The sequence below is a fragment of the Stomoxys calcitrans genome, chromosome 5 (assembly GCF_963082655.1).
Source record: "Stomoxys calcitrans chromosome 5, idStoCalc2.1, whole genome shotgun sequence".
Classification (NCBI taxonomy): Eukaryota; Metazoa; Arthropoda; class Insecta; order Diptera; family Muscidae; genus Stomoxys; species Stomoxys calcitrans.
Window position 1 is genome coordinate 149,411,848 of NC_081556.1, and position 20,144 is coordinate 149,431,991.

The following is a 20,144-nucleotide window of genomic DNA, read 5'->3' on the forward strand; positions in this document are numbered from 1 at the left end:
TATTTTAAGTTAAATGTTTTGTCTTTCCAAGAATTTAATAGAATTTTATTTAATTTGTTTTAAATTTATTAATTTTTTGCCTTTATTTTAATTATACATTATATTTTTTATAACTTTCTTATTTTGGTTCAATTCACCCCACTGTGTGCCTTACTAGCAGAGTAAATGTTTTTTTTTTTTTGCTGTTGTTATTGTGTATGCCATACCGTGCCGGTCCCCCATATGGGCTAGCCAGAGCACCACAGTTCGTGCTCACACAACATTTATTCATTCGGTAGTTTCTTCGTTCGTTCATCCAACATCGGTTGGCGGCACACACAGTTCTTTTGCTTCTTTGGCTGTGGTGGCAGCGGCTGATAGCTGCTTCTTGCTATTTTGCTGTAGTGCGAATGAAGTTTTGTTTAGTATTTGTCGTGAGTTCATGTTGTTCATACGTTGTTCGGCCGGTTCATATACTTCATACCGCACTGACTACCATCTAACACGGGGTAGTAAAAACACCGTTTTTATCGTTTAGTCGTCGCTGTCGCAACTTCTTGTTTTGCAAATAATCGTCAGTTTTTTTTTTTTGAGTTAGAAAAAAAAATTCTTAAATTTTATTGACGCCTATAATAGAGCGCGCTACGCCGCCGTCTTTGTTGGTAAACTCCCTACATGCGGGTTGTATGGTTTTTTTTTTGTAGCTTAACACTTTTTTTCATAAGAAAAAGTTTTGGCTATGCTATGTGTTTGAAAAGTGTCTAAGTGTTTGTGAGCGTGTGTGTGTGCAATAAAGAAAAACTATAACACAAATCCTTTAAAACTTCTTTAAAATAAAATCCTCAAGTGTTAAGCGCGTAAGTTGTTGTCGTTGTCCTCCTCACTTTTATTCGCGCATTCGTTGGGCTTGATTTGGTTTCTTCTTCTTTGTGGTGTTTAATTTACGAATTGACAGCTGTCACCTGTGCCCAAGGCAGCCGCCAGCCAGTCAGACAGGCAGGCATTCATCCACTAAGAGCAGCATTAAAGTTGTAGGTTGTTGTTGCTGTTGTTGTTTTGAGCCGATCAAAGTGTTGCGTTGTGCAATTCGCATCGTTGCGGATCATAAAATTTATTTGCTGCTTCTATTGTCGCAAGTAGTTGTTGGTTGTGTTGGGCCAGCCAAGCAACCAAACAAACAAACAGTCACTCAGCCAACCAACCAACCATCCATCCATCCATCTATCCATTTGCCGGCTGTCTTTTTCAAGAGCCAAGAATCTCAATCAAGTCTCCATCCAAGAAAAGAAGTTTTCGTTTATTTGCCCAGTTCTTCAAGGTTCGTTTCTTATACTATGTGGATCATTCATTTATTTCTACTATTGCTCTGACTTGAAGAGAAGTGTGTGTTCTGATTTTTGTTGTTGTTTCTTTATGAATGTTTTCGCGTTACAACAAAAGCAGCAGCAGCGGACATTCACACCTCCGTTGTGTTTCTAAGTTGATTTGCCATGTTGTTGTTGTTCTTGCTGTTGTTGGAGAACGCATTAATAAATAGTGCTACTTGCATATCAAGTACATATACATATGTATGCCTTCAAATTCTAGTGCTCTTGTATATGTTTATTATGTGTTCTTGATGTACGTATGTATGTTGGAATGTAATACCAGTACCAGCCATATGATTATGTTCTAAGTTTGGTGAGAGAATAATTGAAGATATATTTCACCTCTCTCCCTCATATGAATGAATGCATGCATGCATGCATTTATGTTTCAACATACAAACGCCGCTCACTTACTTCCCTATCATTTAACGTACTAAAGGCGTTAACAGGAAGACGTGCTATTTGTTATTATGTGAAGAATAGATTAGAGATCAGAGTTGCCATTGTGGTGTTACAGTTCTCGTTGTGTTATGGTTAATCAATGCCATTTTAATAGAAAAAATAAGTTATTTAATTTTAAATTAAAAAAAGTGTTTTTTGTTTTTTTATTTGTAATAGAAACAGATAACCTCATAATCTGCAGCCGGACAATATTCGATTATATGAATTAAAAGACAATAAAAAAGATTGCATGAACAGGTGACTTAAAAAAATTTTTAATTAAAAAAAATAGAATTTTAAAATAAATTAAACAATAAAAATTAATTATAATGAAAGAGAAAAAAAGGAATTACGAAAAAAATGCTTGTTATCTTAAAATGATTTAAGGTTAAAAATTAAAAAAAAATTATATATAATTTAAAAACTTAAAACCATCGTTTTTCATTATTTCAGTAAAACCTACAGGTACTTAGATTAGTTTACACATTTAAAATTAAATTTTTTAAATTTTTTTCAATTAACCAAAAATTCATATAATCGAACTTTTTCCGGCAGCAGGGTTTTCTGTTTCTATTACAAATGGAAAAACAAAAAACCTTATTTTTAAAGTTAAGCCTAATACTGACTTCAAATGTGCGGAAAATGTTGCTAAATATCAATTAAATTTTGTGAAATCTCACAATGTTTCCAATGTTGCTTAATTGTAGTTAAACTTTTTTGTTTGAGGTGAAAAGTGTTGTTTGGGTAGAAAACAGTTGTATGTTGACATCATTGTTACCATACATATGATGAATGTTGAGTACTGAACAGTAATTGGATTTAAGAAACGCCGTTCACCAGGCCACAGACATTATAGCATTATAGATCTGACGACTCCAGTATGAATACAGTGGATGACAGGCGGTTTAAGCCCACAGTTAATTAACAGTGGAGGCCACCGTAGCGCAGAGGTTAGCATGTCCGCCTATGACGCTGAATGCCTGGGTTCGAATCCAGGCGAGAACATTAGAAAAAATTTTTCAGCGGTGGTTTTCCCCTCATAATGCTGGCAACATTTGGGAGGTACTATGCCATGTAAAACTTCTCTCCAAAGAGGTGTCGCATTGGGGCACGCCGTTCGGACTCGCCTATAAAAGGGGGCCCCCTTATCATTGAGCCTAAAACTTGAATCGGACTGCACTCATTGATATGTGAGAAGTTTGCCCCTGTTCCTTAGTGGAATGTTCATGAGCAAAATTTGCATTTGCCCATTAACGCCGATTGTGTAAATTACCAAAAATAGGACTGTCATTGAAAAATTCTAGCTCGAGCTAAGAAAGAGCTATACTCATGCAATTTAAACTAACGCAAAGTGGACGAAAGAAGTTATTTAAAAATAATCCCCCTTCATATTAGTAGGAACATTTTTATAGCTCAAAAAATTAAATAAAAAAAATCTCTTAAAATTCTTAGGAGTAAGATTTCTGGAAACCTCTTTGGTGCCTTGATGCATTTGATTGTTCTATAAAAAAAAAAAAAAATTATAAAAGGTCATGGGTTGGGGGAAAATTGTCCTGCCGAAAGTACGAAATCTTTTATAGCTCAAAACATTTCCCAAAATTCTTAGGAGTAAGATTTTTGGAAACCTTTTAAGTGTTTTCGTGCATTTCATGGTTGCTGTATTGGAAAAATAAATTAATGACGACAGGACAGCAGGTGCGATTTTGTGTCAAAGTCATTAAAATCCAATTTTCTTTGCTAAAAGGTGATAAAATATTAAGGAAATGATTTTTGTTGTAAACACATAGTGGCCCAGAATATAAAAAAAGTATTTTCATTTAAAAAAATTATTACGTAAAATTTTGAAAAAAAATTTTGTTCAATAATTTAAATTTTTTTTAAGTTATTGCCTCAATATAAATGCCCTAAACAATGAATATATGAAAATTCATCAAAATCGAACAAGGGAATCCATTTTCAGGCGTTTATGGGTTAAAAGGAATAATATAACCTGTAACACATTAGTACACCGAAAAAAAAAATCGCAAAATATAGTCAATTAAAAATTTAATTGAAAATAAAATCGTTTTCAGTTAAAGAATTAATTGATTAAATTATTTCTTAATTGAAGGTGATGTGTTTCAATTCCAGTCGTTATTACAATTTCTGCTATTTTCAATTAAAAAAAATTATTGATTCAATTAATTTGTTAATTGAATCCCGAATTTTTCAATCGTTATTGCGATTGAAAATTTTCCAATTTTCAATTAAAAAATTAATTGATTCAACTATTTTTAATCGAATCTTAAAAATTTTTTCGAAAATTGTGTTTATATCAGGTTATAGATCAATTCCAACCATACTCGAAGCGATTGTTGGGAGTCGTAATAGAACTTTTCGTGCAAAATTTCAGCTCAATCGGACAATTGGCGGCTTCTAGGGGCTCAAGAAGTCAAATCCAGCGACCGGTTAATATGGAAAGTATTTCATGTTGCAGACCAATTCGAACCATACTTGACGCGATAGTTTTGGAATCGTAGCAGAATTCTTCGTGCAAAATTTCAATTCAATCGAACAACATTTGCGCCTTCTGGGGGCTCAAGAAGTCAAATTCGGAAATCTGTTTATATGGGTGCTATATCAGGTTATATATCAATTCGAACCATACTCTAAGCGATAGGAGCTCAATCGGTTGCCACGAATGTTGTGAGTCGTAACAAAACACTACGTGCAAAACTTCAGCTCAAAGAAAAGTCTCATATGGTTAAACAGCCATATGAGACTTTTCTTCGAAGAGGTGTCTTAAGCAGCGATTCGTTTGCACTCGGCGAAAGTGATCCCTGATCATTTGTTAAAACTTCAATCGGACTCCACTCATTGATTTGAAAGAAGTATTAAACCCTATTCCTTCATGGAATGTTTGTAGAAAAATTTATGTTAAATGAAATAGACTAGCAAATGTTCCCCGTTGCAAAAAGGGACACAAAAAAACCCAAACTGACAAAAAAGGGGGAAAAAACATTATTTAGAAAGGCATAGAGTCCACCTACTGCCTTTTTTTCGTTTGGAACTAGATGACACCTCTTCGGGTTTTTGGTAACCTAAAAAGCAACAAATCTAGTGCGAAAAGCCCTTAGTTGGCATCCCTGCCCCCATCTTAAGGTGCTAGGTATTAAAACCTTCTTTTGTTCGATAACACTTTTGGGCAACACTTTTTTTGGGAATATATCTACAACTCTGCACCTTGGCCTTCCAGTTAACCTACCCAAGTGTTTGTTTATAAAATGCTCTCTTCAAAAGTTCCATCAATGCAATTTCTAAATTAAATGTTTGTCTATAGAACAATAATTGCACTTGGCAACCCTATTTTCGGGAATATTTGTACAACTTGCCATAGCTTTTTGGTTGGCCGGCCAGTCAGCCTACTCACGCGTATCGTTAGTTTTCCAACAACATATTTTATTTGGTTGCATGAAAAAATAAAACTACAACAGCAACACCAACAACAACGGCAAATTGCAACAACAACCATAACTATAACTCATTTATTTTGTAATTTACAAAAGAAAGAAAATTGCTTGCTTTTGTAGATTACGGTATACTACCATATGTACTACGAGCACGTTGAGTGTTGCTGCATGGTTTATAATGTACTCTCTGTTCCTCTCTCTCTCTCTCTTCCGCTCTCAAGTAGAGCAAAAGAAAGCCCCATTAAGTGTGGGCCCCCTAAAAGTCATTAACAGACGAGATCAAAACAAGCACAAAGAAGGAAAAAAATCCAAAATAATTTTCCTCCAAAAGTAAAAAAAAAAAACAAATACAAAACGGAAAACACGAATTAAAAACCCAAACAAGCATTTAAAACAAATCGAATAAACCAAAAAAGCATTTGTCGGGGCTTAATGAATGGCAAAATAAAAAAGCAATGAAAATTTCCGTTAATAATCTTTAAAGGAACGGTGGTGAAAAAAAATCATAATTAAGCGCTTGTCTTCTTCTTCTTCTTCATTTTGTATAACATCAAAGTACCAACATCAATAAAACTGCTTTGTACCTAAGAGCTTGTACTCCTTTTTGCTAAAGAAAATTGCAAAAAAAAGTCAAGAAAATATCAAAGAAAACTAATCGATAGTGCTGCTTTAATATCGTGCTAAAAGGAAAAAAGTGATTTACAAAGATTTGTGTGTTAAGTGTAAGAAAATCTGCCTGCGTTTGAAGTTAAAAGAAAAAAAGGGGAAAACGTTTGTGGAGTTGTTAAAAAGGGAATCAAATCCTTTGCTGTTGCATTTTTGATTTTAATCATTGGATTATTCAAGCAAGCTGGAGCTGTTTTTCTTCAGGTTAAGCTGACTTAGGTAAGTACATTAATAAGTGTTAGATAAGGTTTTATGGCAGTCTATAAACAGACAAGCTTAGAGCATGTCTACATTGAAGTTTTTATGATCTTGATTAAACTTAATCCAAAAACAAACCCTGTCCGTTTACACAGCATTTTTGGGGGATTTAAGTGACATACACAAGCGTACATGCGTATGTGCATGAATGTTCATGTCACACACATCCATACACAATTCTTGAAAATAGTTGCATATTTTGGTACTTTTATCGATTATTCAGCCATGATATATAAAAAATAAAAGTGGACCCATCGGGACAATATGGGACCGGTTCGGCTAGTCATGCTATATAAATCGATTTGCCAATTAAATATCTTAAAGTCCAAGAAGCAATTTGCTTTGTTCATTCAACATTTCTTATAGTTTGACCATAACATATTCATATCAACTTTTTTCCAGCAATTATCTTTTTTTTTCTTTTCCGGCTGCAATGATTCATTTTCCTTGATTGAAATGATTACAAGATAAAAGTTGAAAGTCCATAGTTGTGCGATGAATGGTTATTAAAAAAAAAAAAAAAAAACTCATTGATTGAAGTTACACTTCTATTTACCAGCTTCAATTAGAATCCAATTAAAATATGAACAGCATTTAAATGCTCTACTGTGCTGCGTAGCTGGCCCTCATCATCATCCACAGTTAAATTAAGCATTCACACAGCGTTCACCAAGTTGATGAGAGATACATATCGCCAAACAGAGTTCACAGTAATAAATAAAACGAACTGATAAATGAAAATAAAAAAATAACGAATAAATGACGATAAAATGCAAATGTTAATCAATGGAAAGCAAAATAAATCGCATCCGGCCTTATGTGGAGCGCCAATAATATGGCCAGCCAGACGATAATGGGTGATCATCACATTATCATCGGTATATTTGGAATAATTCAAAACAGCTAAGAAAAAACTGATATGAAAAGATACCCTAGTATGATGAGCAATTAATTATCTAAGGGCCTTCCTTTAAGGCTGAAGAAATCAAATAAATAAGTCGATTTGTATAGGGACTATATGGGTCCCATATGTCGTGGGTTTTAAACGAAATAAAGTTTTCGTCGTTTTTCATCTACATCTGTTACAAATGATGGGTCTACGGGTACAAGATGTCAAATCGGGGAAATCGGTTTACATAGACGCTGAAAATAATGACCTATTACGAGTTACAGGAAAATTCTTGAACAGTGAAATAACAATACATCCGCTCCACTCAACAGTTCAAACAAAATGTCTAGTGTATCATCTTGTTTGAACCGTTGAGTGGAGCGGATGTATTGTTATTTCACTCCTCAAGAATTTTCCTGTTACTCGTAATAGGTCATTATTTTTGGAGGAAAAATTTAAGTCACTCAAGGATAGCTGCGATAGAGGTATCCATTAGGCGGTTGATGATCTACGTCTGTTTATAGTGGAGCGGCAGATTTAGAGCCCGGGATAAAGGCTTAGAATGGACTCCAAAGACCTAATTGCTACTGAAACCTCGACTGGTGGAGCGTCTGCTCCAGGCTTCAATAGCCGACAGACGACTGGTCAGCTGGGGCTTTTGACGAAGACACCTGGTTGGACAAGGCCGAACCTATTCTTTCTTCGCATGCCTATAATGTGCCTAGGTCATCGGTCTTCCCCGGCAAACCAATACACTTTTTAAAAGGTTAAAATAATAGAAGACGCATCGCTCTAAGGTTTATTAAGAGGCTTGGTACGAATGATCCTAAAACTCTCACTAATAGGGAGAGAGATTCCCTAAATTGGGATTTCGCTGCACAGGCTACCCCATAGACTAGACCACTAGATTCGGAAACTGCACCGCAGTCAGCCAAAAGGCTGCGGTCACTTGGAGGGCATCCCATGCCTTAAAGAACTAGGGTGAACAATAGTAAGATGGGTCCAAGAACCTTTGCTTATGTCGCTAGGGACAGTTTGGTGATGACAGTTATCGACAAGGGAGTAGAACAGGTCTGCATACCTAGGAATAATTGGAGTGGGATAGTCAATGGACTGTCAACAGATGTCCGTGAAGATAAATTTTGACTATAACTTAGCCAAGACACAAACCTGACATTTTAACAGAGTTATGCTAAGTGATTAACAGAGCTCTGTTAACTAATTTTCTTTTATATTTTAAATAAAAAAATTATTTTTAGCACTTCTCACCTAATATTTTCTAAAATCACTTACTAAAGAATTTATCTACAACTATACAGTGCTTAATAAAGGGTGATTTTTTTGAGGTTAGGATTTTCATGCATTAGTATTTGACAGATCACGTGGGATTTCAGACATGGTGTCAAAGAGAAAGATGCTCAGTATGCTTTGACATTTCATCATGAATAGACTTACTAACGAGCAACGCTTGCAAATCATTGAATTTTATTACCAAAATCAGTGTTCGGTTCGAAATGTGTTCAAATTTTGACAAATTTTGTTCAACGATGAGGCTCATTTCTGGTTGAAGTTAACTCGTCATAAATAGGTGAAACAAACTAAAACCAGAATTAGCCCCTACCGAGAGCTTTTAGAATCAGAAGTCCCCACATTCAAATTATATTTCAGATCAAGAGCACAACACGATTGGGACATCTATAAGGCAGAGCTAAGAAAATATAAGGGCGAGCTGAGAAAGGCTCAGGTGATGACATGGCAATTGCGGTTAGGGGAAAGTTTCGGAACACTCTAAGAGATATACTTCAGGAAGCTCTACGTTCAAAAGCAAAGCGTGCTACCGAAAGTGGTCTAGGTATAAATCCGTCTAGGTCTAGGTATTTTCAGCAGGAGATACCACCTGCCTGCAGTGGCACTTGTCTCCTTGGGAGGAGAGAATGTTCCATTTACAGAAAGCACAAAATTCCTGGGTGTTTTGCTGGACAGGAAATTGAACTTCAAATCCAATATTTTGGAAAGAGCAAGAAAGGCCACTCTTGCCCTATACACCTGCAAGAGATTCATTGGCAAAAATTGTGGATTTAGACCGCGTGTCACGCGTATCATGCATTGGGTATATACTGCAGTTGTCAGACCTATAATGCTATATGGTGTTGTGGTCTGGTGTACGAAGCTTCAAAAATCCACTTAATGCTCAATACTTAACCGGATTCAAAGGATGGCTTGTTTGTGCATCACAGCCGCACTGAGGACGACACAATCTGATGCATTGAATTTAATGCTACATCTAATGCCTCTCGACATTGTGGCTAGACAAATTGCAGCGATCACTGCAGTGAGGTTAAGGGAGCTTTCTCATTGTTCATGTGGTGGCTACGGGCACTGTAATTTCCTTGATACCATGTCCGATGTTCCAGGCAGTGTGGATTACACCCTACCTGAGCCGCTTTTTGATAGATAGTACAGTACTACTATTCCTGTTGGAACCGACGGGACCTACGATATCCCTGGTAACAAAAGTTACATAGACTTGTATACGGATGGTTTCAAACTAAACCACCAGGTGGGCTTTGGGGTGTACTCTAAAGATCTAGAACTGGTCATATCGAAAAGGTTACCCGACCATTGCAGTGTGTATCAGGCGGAGATCCTTGCAGTTAAGGAAGTGGTGGAATGGCTAAGACAATTGGCATAAATATCTTCTCAGACAGCCAGGCCGCCATTGAATCTTGCAGATCTCTCAACGAGAATCTCGCAGATCTCTCTATCTCGCAGATCTCTCAACGAGATGGCTGAACAGTTTAAAATTCACCTGTTTTGGGTGCCGGGCTACAGAGATATCCCAGGTAACTGTAAAGCGGACTAGCTTGGGAGTCTAGGAACTACCCTACACATTCCAGGGATACTGGAATCTGTGGGTATGCCTCTAGCGAAAAATCGGAAAACATGCTGACAGACTGAAGGTTGCCAGCAACGACTTTTGCAGAAGCCGTGAGGACATCGAAGAAAAAGGACTATAGATCACCTTCTGTGTGTGTGTGTGTCCTGCACTACCAGTCAGATGGGGTACCACATTAGGCTCTCATTTCTTGGAATGTGAGTGACGATAAATTCCGAATTTAACTAGTGGAGACGCAAACCACTGACTTAGCAGTCCTCTGTTACTGGCATTAGCAGAACGCTGTTAACCAATTTTGCAGGGAAAGTCAAGTTTGCGTGAACCACTGTGTGGAAATGGAAAATAGTGAGGCGATGAGACCGGTCTCAAACGACAGCTAGGGAAACCTAATTTCTTATCCATATGCCCATATTTGCCAAATGATCGTCTAACTATCGAATTTTTGATAAAAATTCGACAAAAGTACCCAAAAGACGAGGAAAGTTAAGTTTACGTGAACCACTGTGTGGAGATGGAAAATAGTGAGGCGATGAGACCGGTCTCAAACGACTGCCCACATTTTCCAAATAATCGTCTAACTATCGAATTTTTGGCAAAAACTTGAAAAAATTAGCCAAAAGACTCGGAAAGTCAAGTTTGCGTGAACCACTGTGCGGAAATGGAAAATAGTAAGGCGATGAGACCGGCCTCAAATGAAAGCTTAGAAAGCCTAATTTATTGTGAGACACAAACCACTGACTTATCAGTCCTCTGTTACTGGCATTAGCAGAACACTGTTAAGCAATTTTGCACGGAAAGTCAAGTTTGCGTGAACCACTGTGTGAAAACGGATAATAGTAAGGCGAGGAGACCTCAAACGACAGCTAGGGAAGCCTAGTTTCTTATACATATTCCACATATTCAAAATGATCGTCTAACTATTGAATTTTTGTCCAAAACTTGAAAAAAATTACCCAAAAGACTCGGAAAGTCAAGTTTACGTGAACCAGTGTGCGGAAATGGAAAATAGTAAGGCGATGAGACCGGTCTCAAACGACAGCCCACATTTTCCAAATGATCGTCTAACTATCGAATTTTTGGCAAAAACTTGGAAAATTACCCAAAAGACTCAGAAAGTCAAGTTTGCGTGAACCACTGTGCGGAAATGGAAAATAGTAAGGCGATGAGACTGGCGTGATGAGGCGTGCAAAATTGCATTACAGTGTTCTGCTAATGCCAGTAACAGAGGACTGCTAAGAAAATGGTTTATGTCTCCACTAGTTAAGTTCGAAATTTATCTTCACTCACATTTTCTTGGAGATTTAGCGGATGTGAACATTCGCAAGTTATTTGGGCTTTTTAAAGCGATCTGGATGGTTCAACGGTAGGAAGGGTAGGAACAAGAAGGCATCTTCCTTCTTCTGTACCTAAGTGAATCTGATGGCAGACTGCCACTCAAATCTAACCTAACCTAACCTAATACCCTGTAGCACAGTAGTTGTGTAGGTTATAAAAAATTCATAAATTTTGTAAAAATTTTGTTTTATGAGAATTTTGTTCTGTAGAAATTTATTTTAAAATTTTATTTAATTTTTTTTTTAAACTTCATTTCCTTGGAATTATTTGCTAATGAAAAATTTTGTCAACTTTTTTTTCTTTGGTAATATTACCGGGGTATTTCCATGCATTTTCACTGACCTGCCTTGGAGCTTTTCATGTGGAGCCTAATGTGGGAAGTTTTCAAAACAGGCCCATTACATTAAGTGCTCAAACCCAATGCCCTTTTTCCAATTGTCATTCTTAGCACGTTTAATTGCTTTCATGTCATAGATATTCCTAAATATTTGGTTTGTTGGTCTGTTTGTTCGCTCATTCGTTTGTTCGTTTGTTTGGGGCCACAGAATTAACCTCAATCGAGTCATTAACATCAATCCTACAACTGGGCATGACATTGGAGGGGCTCCAAATTGATCCACGAAAAAGCTTTTTTTGGTCAAGTCTAAATTTACCTGTGTAAATGGGTCAACTGTGACTTAAAGAGTCAACAATTTGCCAATTGTTGTATGTGATACTACAACAACAACAACAACTGAATAAAGAAAAATATCAAAAACAGAACAAAAAAAAACAACAACAACTCAAAAACATAGAAAATCATTTTGTGGGGGTACTCCATCATCGTGTTTGGTCGAGGTGAATGAATGAATGAATGCTGCACAACTTCCACCTGGTGTAGGCCAACATCCGACAGGCACCAGCACCAGCACCAACAGCGGCCACTAGCCACCAGCCACCAACTCCAGCAGCCAGCATTTATGACCGGTGTTTCTTTTTCTGTGTATAGTGTGTGTGTATGTGTGTGTGTGTGTTTTTTTTGCCTTTTCATTTTTGGCTTCATCGTCGTCTTTGTCCACTCCAAATTGGTGTGGTTTTTCTAATGCTATTTTGCTGTATTTTTCTATTCTGTACGGGGGCACACCTTCTGTAATGATTTAATTTTTATTTTATTTATTTGTTAAATTTCGTTTGGTTGGTTGGTTGGCTGGCTGGTTGTTTGACTGGCCCATTCTTCGGCTCTGTTTCAGATAATTTTATTGTTTGGTAAATTTATGGTGTTTATTTTTCTCTTTTGTTGTATTTGCAAAAAAAACTGTCATTTGTGGGGGTCTGTTAAGACCATAGGGTTGCCATTAGAAATATTGTTGAAGGGAAAAGATAAACAAACACTCTGTAGGTGTCAAGAACTCATATGGGAAAATGGTTTTTTCATTGAATTTTTTTTAAAACTTTTTTTTATTGAACATTTTGTTAAAATTTTTTTTTTAAATATTTTGATGATCATTTAATTGGTTTTAGAACATTTTTTAAAAACTTTATTTTTTTATAAAATATTGGTAAAAAAAAATTTTATAGAAATTTTTTTTTTAAATTTTATTTATATAGCAAATTTTTTTAAAATTTATTTTTATAGAAATTTTTGGAAAAATTTCATCTTTAAAGAAAATTCCTTTACAGTGCACAAGTTCGACAAGTTCAGTCGAAAAATATTTTACAAAATTAAAAAAAAAAATTCTCCTACAAAAAATTGTTTATCAAAAATTTTAAGAAAATCGGTTCTGCCTAGTATCATATGGTCATAATGGCTCTAATGGTGTTTTTGAGCGGTGGCTTGATCCCCTATACTTCGATATGATTTTGTATGCCAGATTCGAAATCTACTCCGGAATACCTTTCATTTGAGGCCCATATTGACATGAACGTCCAATATGTCCTTTTGGGGGAATTTTCGGGTTGGGGCGGCCCGATGGGTAGTTATACCCAAATCTTCATATTCGTATTCTATTTTCCAATACCTTTCATTTGATACCCATAATGTCCCGATCGGTCCACTTTTGATTTTGGGTGGTGTTTTTGGCATAAGGGGGAGAGTTCGTCCCCCTTCTGATATTGAAAAATTATATAGTCTATGTTTCCTTCCAAACCAACCTACACAATATGCGAAAAGTTCAAAAAAATCGGTTCTGCCGTTTTTCAGTCTATACAGAAAAACAAACCGAGTCCCATATATCCGTGATTGGCTAATGTGCCCATTTTGGGCGTTTTTGTGGGGGTGGGGTGAGCCCCTATACTTCGACATGAATTTGTATGCCAGATACGTTATCTACTCCCGCATACTTTTTATTTGATATCCATATTGTCCTTATCGATCCACTTTTGATTTTGGGTGGTGTTTTTGGGGTAACGGGGGAGGGTCCGCCCCCTCCCGTTTATCAATAAATTATAAAGCCTATTCCTACTTCCTGAACATATTCTTAATCTACTTCCGAATACCTTTCATTTGAGTCCCATATTGTCATGATCGTCAAGTAGACCTATTTTAAGGGGTTTTGGGGCTGGGGCGGCCCCCCGGGTACTTAGACCCAACTTTTATTACAAAATTAGTACTCTTCTCTTAAATGCCTTTCATTTGAATGCCATATTGTCCCGATCGGTCCACTTTAATTTTTGAGCAGTACTCCAAAGAGATGTCGCAGGTGTCGGATTCGGCTTTAGCAAGGAAGCCCCTTATCGTTGAGCTTAAACTTGAATGTGATATGTGAGAAGTTTGCCCCTGTTCCTTAGTAAAATGTTCAATTGTTCCTTATAGACTAAAAAACGGCTGAACCGATTACCTTGAAATTTTCACAAATTGTGTAGGTTGGTCAGGAAGGAAACATAGGTTATATAATTTTTTGATATCGGAAGGGGGGCGGAGGGTCCGCCCCCCTACACAATTTGTGAAAATTTCAAGGTAATCGGTTCAGCCGTTTTTTAGTCTATAAGGAACAATTGAACATTTTACTAAGGAACAGGGGCAAACTTCTCACATATCACATTCAAGTTTAAGCTCAACGATAAGGGGCTTCCTTGCTAAAGCCGAATCCGACACCTGCGACATCTCTTTGGAGAGAAATTTTTGCATGGCATAATACCTCACAAATTTTGCCAGCATTTGGAGGGAAAAACCACCGCCGAAAAGTTTTTTCTAATGGTCTCGCCAGGATACGAACCCAGGCGTTTAGGGTCATAGGCTGAGCTATGGCATTTTGTTTAAGTTGCCAAAAATTACCATCAGAATGGCAATCTTGGCTTTCTGTATGGCAAACATTTATTTTTATGGAAAGTATTGTCAACTTTTAATTTTTTTAGAAAAAAAAAACATTTTTTTCCTGAATTTTTTTTTCAAAATTTGCCATATTGTTCTTCAGAACGGCAACTCTGGCTTTCTATTTTTTTTATGATCTTAAAAATTTTGTTTATTAGAATTGTTATTTGTTATTCGATATCTATGGAACTCTGACTGCACAAACATTTTTTATTGTTGTTCGCCATTAGTGCATGCATGCGGTCTGTGTCTGTCAGTCTATCCGTCCGTCTGTCTGTCCGTCCGTCTGTCTATTATGCACACACTACAATGGCCATATTTGCTTGTTTTTCCCATTATCCATAATGGACAAAGAAGGGAGTACAGAACCACTGGCTACCAATGGCCATCGGCCACCGGCTCCATTCACCATCGACGGCATCGTGATCCAATTACCGGCTTATTCAAAATTCACCCCCATAAAAAAACAGCGAATTTGAATTCATTTCGGAGAGATATATGGTCATTTGATTTTTTATGATTTTCGTTGGTTTGGTGTTTGGTTTTTTTTTCTTTTTGGAGATTAGGGGGAGATTGTTGTTTACGAAAATAGTTGCTAATTAATTGTTGTTTGTTAATTAATTCTTGTTGCTCTACACCAAAAGTCATTGAATTTTGTTAATGATGTGAAGTACAACATTGGCTGTTGTTGCTGGTGAAGCGATTTTTTTGTTGGTTTTTTTTTTGAAGGCGGAAGAGAAATATCATTTATTTTCTGCGCACTGTGCTAAAATCAAATGGAGCTTAAAAAACGAGCAAAACAATCCCCCACAGTTGCGTGGTGCGCGAATATTTGTGGTGTGTGCTAAAAGCTTAAATAGCTGTAAAATGAAGGAGGAACTTATAAATCGATTAAATTAATTAGTGGCAAAATATCAAAGGCATATCAATAATCATATGCCCTGAAGCTAAGCATGTGGTAGAAATATTTGCTTCATAATAATTGCTTTTTTTTGGCTAAGTTGAAGGTTTGAACAAAAGACAAAAAAATATATAAAGTGTTCTAAAAATGTCTTAACAGACCTTAAAAAAAAACAAGTAAGAGCGTGCTAAGTTCGGCCGGGCCGCATCTTATATACCCTCCACCATGCATCCCATTTGTCGAGTTCTAAGCGCAGTATCTCTTTTTAGGCAAACAAAATATTCAATAAGGACTGTTATGCTTTTGAAGCTATATCAAGTTATAGTCCGATTCGAACCATAAATGAATGCTGAACATTGTAGAAGTCATTGTGTAATATTTCAGTTCATTCGGATAAGAATTGCGCCTTGTAGAGGCTCAAGAGGCAAAATCGGGAGATAGGTTTATATGGGAGCTGTATCAAGCTATCGATCGATTCAGACCATATTAGACACGTATGTTGAAGGTCATGAGAGAAGCCGTTGTACAAAATTTCTGCCAAATCTCACGAGAATTGCGCCCTCTGGAGGCTCAAGAAGTCAAGATCCCAGATCGGTTTATATGACAGCTATATCAGGTTATTTATCGATTTGAATCATACTTAACACATTTATTGGAAGTCATAATAAACCACCTCATGCTAAATTTCAATCAAATCGGACGAGAATTGCACCCTCTAGAAGCTCGAGAAGCCAAGACCCAAGATCGGTTTATATGGCAGCTACATCAAAACATGGACCGATAAAAACCATACTTAGCGCAGTTGTTGAAAGTGATACCAAAACATCACGTGCAAAATTTCAGTCAAATCGGACGAGAATTGCGCCCTCTAGGGGCTTAAGAAGTCATGACCCAAGATCGGTTTATATGGCAGCTATATCAAAACATGGATCGATTTGGTCCATTAACAATCCCAACCGACCTACACTAATAAAAAGTATTTGAGCAAAATTTTAAGCGGATAGTTTTACTCCTTCAAAAGTTAGCGTGCTTTCGACAGACAGACGGACGGACATGACTAGATCAACTTAAAATGATATGAAGATCAAGAATATTACTTGGAAGTAATTTTTATGCCATATTTGCAATCTACTGCCGAATACTTTTCACTTGAACCCCATATTGACATAAGCTTGTAATATGTCTGTTTGGGGGAGTTTTGAGGTTAGGTCGACCCGATGGGTTCTAAGACTCAAATTTTAATACCATATTCGTATTCTACTCTCCAATACCTTTCTGACATCCATATTTTCCCGACCTGTCTACTTTTGGTTTGGTGTGGCGTTTTGGAGTAAGGGGGAGGGTGAGGGTGATATAGCTTCCATATAAACCGATCTCCCGATTTGAATTCTTGAGCCCTTACAAGCCACAATTTTTGTCCGATTTGGCTGAAATTTTGCATGATGTGTTCCGTTATGACTTCCAACAACTGTTTAGTATGGTCCGAATCGGTGAATAGCCTGATATAGCTCCCATATAAATCGATCGCCCGATTTGACTTCTTAAGACCCTTAAATTCACAATTTTTCTCCGATTTGACTCTAATTTTGCAGATAGTGTTCCGTTATGACATCCAATGATTGTGCCTAGTACGGTCCAAATCGGTCTATAACCTTATATAGCTCCCAAATAAACCGGTCTCTCGATTGTTCGGTTCCTAGAAGCTTTAATTTTTTATAAAAAAAAAATTTCCTTAAGTGGATTTTCATGGCTTTGGCATCAAATCACACCTACTGATAAAAATAGAAGGCTTATCGCCATAAAAGTATTTTTTTTATGTATAAACTATCAAAAGCCGCAAGGCACTAAAACTGTTTCCAGAAATCTCACTGCTTGGAAATTTAATACTTTTTTTGTTTGATTTTTTGAGCTATGCATAAAAAATTGCTGATTTCCATGAGACAATTTTACCCCAAAACATAACCTTATATGATGGGAAAATCTCTTTTTAGCCAGTGGTATTCGTCTACTTTACGCCAAAACCAAATTTCATTGCGATAGCTTTTTCCTAACTCGAGCTAGAATTTTTCTGACAGCTCTATTCTTGGTTATTTTTCTACCCATTCGTTGTAAATGGGTTAAGCCACAAACTGATCACCACCAAGAGCAAAGCGTCACTTATCTCCACAACACCACCCACCACATAGTGGTACATATCTTAGCACCTTACATACATATCTCAGCACCTTACATACATATCTCAGCACCCTACATACATATCTCAGCACCTTACATACATATCTCAGAACCCTACATACATATCTCAGCACCTTACTTACACATCTCAATCATTTTTTTACTTTTCTCTCTCACACTCTTCCTACTAAAAGTCCTAAAATGACCACCATGTATTTTAAACACTACCACTATTGAATTATTACCTCTTAACATGATCTACATCTCAAACTCACTATTATCTCCTATCCATTCACTTATCTACTACTCTTGCAATGAGGTATTGCATGTACAAAAACAACAAAATGACATTCACTCACTACATTTTAAAATGCAGAATGCAAATGCATAGGAACAACAGATCTCATTCTCTTGTTAAGCCATAAACTGTTCACTTACTAAAAGAGCACCAATACCAATAAGCGCAGCATCACTCAAGTCTTCACACTATAACATAAATCTCTTAGCATACTCAATCTCTCGAACATGTAGCTTTGGTCTCTCATACTCTCCATATGTTATGCCATAAACTGAGCACATTGTAAAAACCAAGAATGACTTTGCATATATCGCTCATCACCATAAGAGTTATCTCCCGAAAGATTAACTGTTATCTCTGACTTATCTACTGCTCTTGGAAGATGGCATTACTTTCACACGAACATGGAACATGCGACTGCTAAGCATAGAATATGCTAGGTTAGGTTAGGTTAACAAACCAAAGAACTGAACTGAATTAACCCTTTACAGAGTTTATTGTCTTTCGATTAATCAAAATACATCAAATTTCAATTTGTCTGATTTTCATAGAAAATTTTCTTTTTTAGGCAGGGTTGCCGTATTTGCAAAAACTATTTTACACCAAAAAATAAATTTTTAAAATCAGACAAATCGCCAAAATTCAATTTGTCTGATTTTCATATAAAATTTACCCTACTTTGAGCAGGGTTGCCGTATTTGCAAAAACTATTTTACACCAAAAAAAGCCATTTTTAAAGTGTATTGCTGGCAAAGAAAGTTTCAAAATAACAAACTTAAATACCATAAACCACCTTTTTTTCTAAAATAGCCGCTTATCACTTTTGACGCCTTCCTACAAAAAAAAAAACTAAAACTGCTATAATTTACAAAATTTTTTAGTTGTCATGTATTTTAGCTTTAGCACAAAAAAAAAATCTTGTTGCCAATTATACGGCGATTAAAATCGTGCCAAATATTCTAATTATGAGGTGCTCACTATCTACAACACCAACACCACCCTATCATCATCATCAACACCAACAATCAGAACTTGCCCCCTTTCCAAATTGCCACAGATGGGGCTGTGATAGCAATCAATGGCAAAAGCATGGAAAAATTGAATGTTGAGTATTGTGTAATTGAGTGTTTCATTAATAAGGCATTGACGCCCTGCTTTATCTTATCGAACAGCAAAATGTCTGACTAAACGCCAGTCAGTCCGACAGTCAGTCAGTCAGCCAGCCACCATGTGCCTACTGAACTACAAGCACAGAAATATGATGGAGTCCAACGAAATTTTAATCGGATGTGGGTCTCTTGCTATTCGTCCCTCCATCAATTTGTCCATTCATACCGGAATTACTCAACATTGTTATTAAAAATTATGGTCTTAAGGGGTATAAATGTGAGTGAGTTTTTGTTAATGGATGGGGGTTAGGAGTTACCGGCTATGGTAGATAAAGTCAACTCAAGTAAAAAAAAGCCAGATAATGTCTACATCATAATGAAGTTATTGTAGGTGCTGGCTGGTTGGTTGAGTGAATGGCGCTACTGCTTGTGACGTCGATAATGACACAGACCATTGCCGGCAATGACGATGACCCCTCCATGCCAATCAACATCGGAAGTAACTGAGTAATGACATAAATAATGCAAAATACTTTGGCTATTGGCATATAAGTACCACCCCACTTAAATGATAGATGATATTTGCCTAGAACCGAGTTAGGAAGAGAGGGATAACAGAAAGCTGCTAAACGTAGAAAGTCATGAATCCTATGCCTGAATTGTTGGGAATTTTACCCTCTTGGCCCATATGTGTGTCAATTGAGGATATGGCAGAAATCGTATATAGACCAAACTTTGGCCATAAATTTACTTTCAATTGCTCCAAAAGCACGGAGGTGAAGGTAGTTTTTTTGCTCTTTCGCTTTTAGTTGACTACAACTGGCTGTTATTGCTGGCTTCTTCAAAGTGTGGCAGTAGCAAGGAGTCTTATCGCCTCGATGTTCACATTTTCTTGAGTTTTGCTTTTTCTCTATCACCTCTGATAGTTGGATTTTATGACGACAATTACATTTGGCTTTTATTTCACGGTACATTTTCAATAATGCGAGTTTTTCATTGTATCCAAGTGATTGGAGTTTTGTTTGAAAATAACAAAAGTGATAAAAAATTCAATAATTTTAAATGTCCATGCCTTGAGGAAATTAAAGAATG

General features: G+C 36.6%; 1 protein-coding gene across 5 annotated transcripts in view; it reads left to right on the plus strand.

Annotated features, from left to right (window-relative positions):
* Positions 1-322: 322 nt before the first annotated feature.
* LOC106084627 (probable WRKY transcription factor protein 1) overlaps positions 323-20,144 on the plus strand; it is a 289,563-nt gene continuing 269,741 nt past the window's right edge. For 3 of the 5 annotated variants that reach the window (XM_013248455.2, XM_059369054.1, XM_059369055.1), the window contains exons 1-2: positions 323-836; positions 5,461-6,121. The gene's annotated coding sequence lies outside the window, so the exon portion shown is untranslated. Of the gene's footprint in view, positions 837-5,457; positions 6,122-20,144 lie in introns of all 5 variants that reach the window. The other 2 variants (XM_013248456.2, XM_013248457.2) reach the window with 2 other exon arrangements.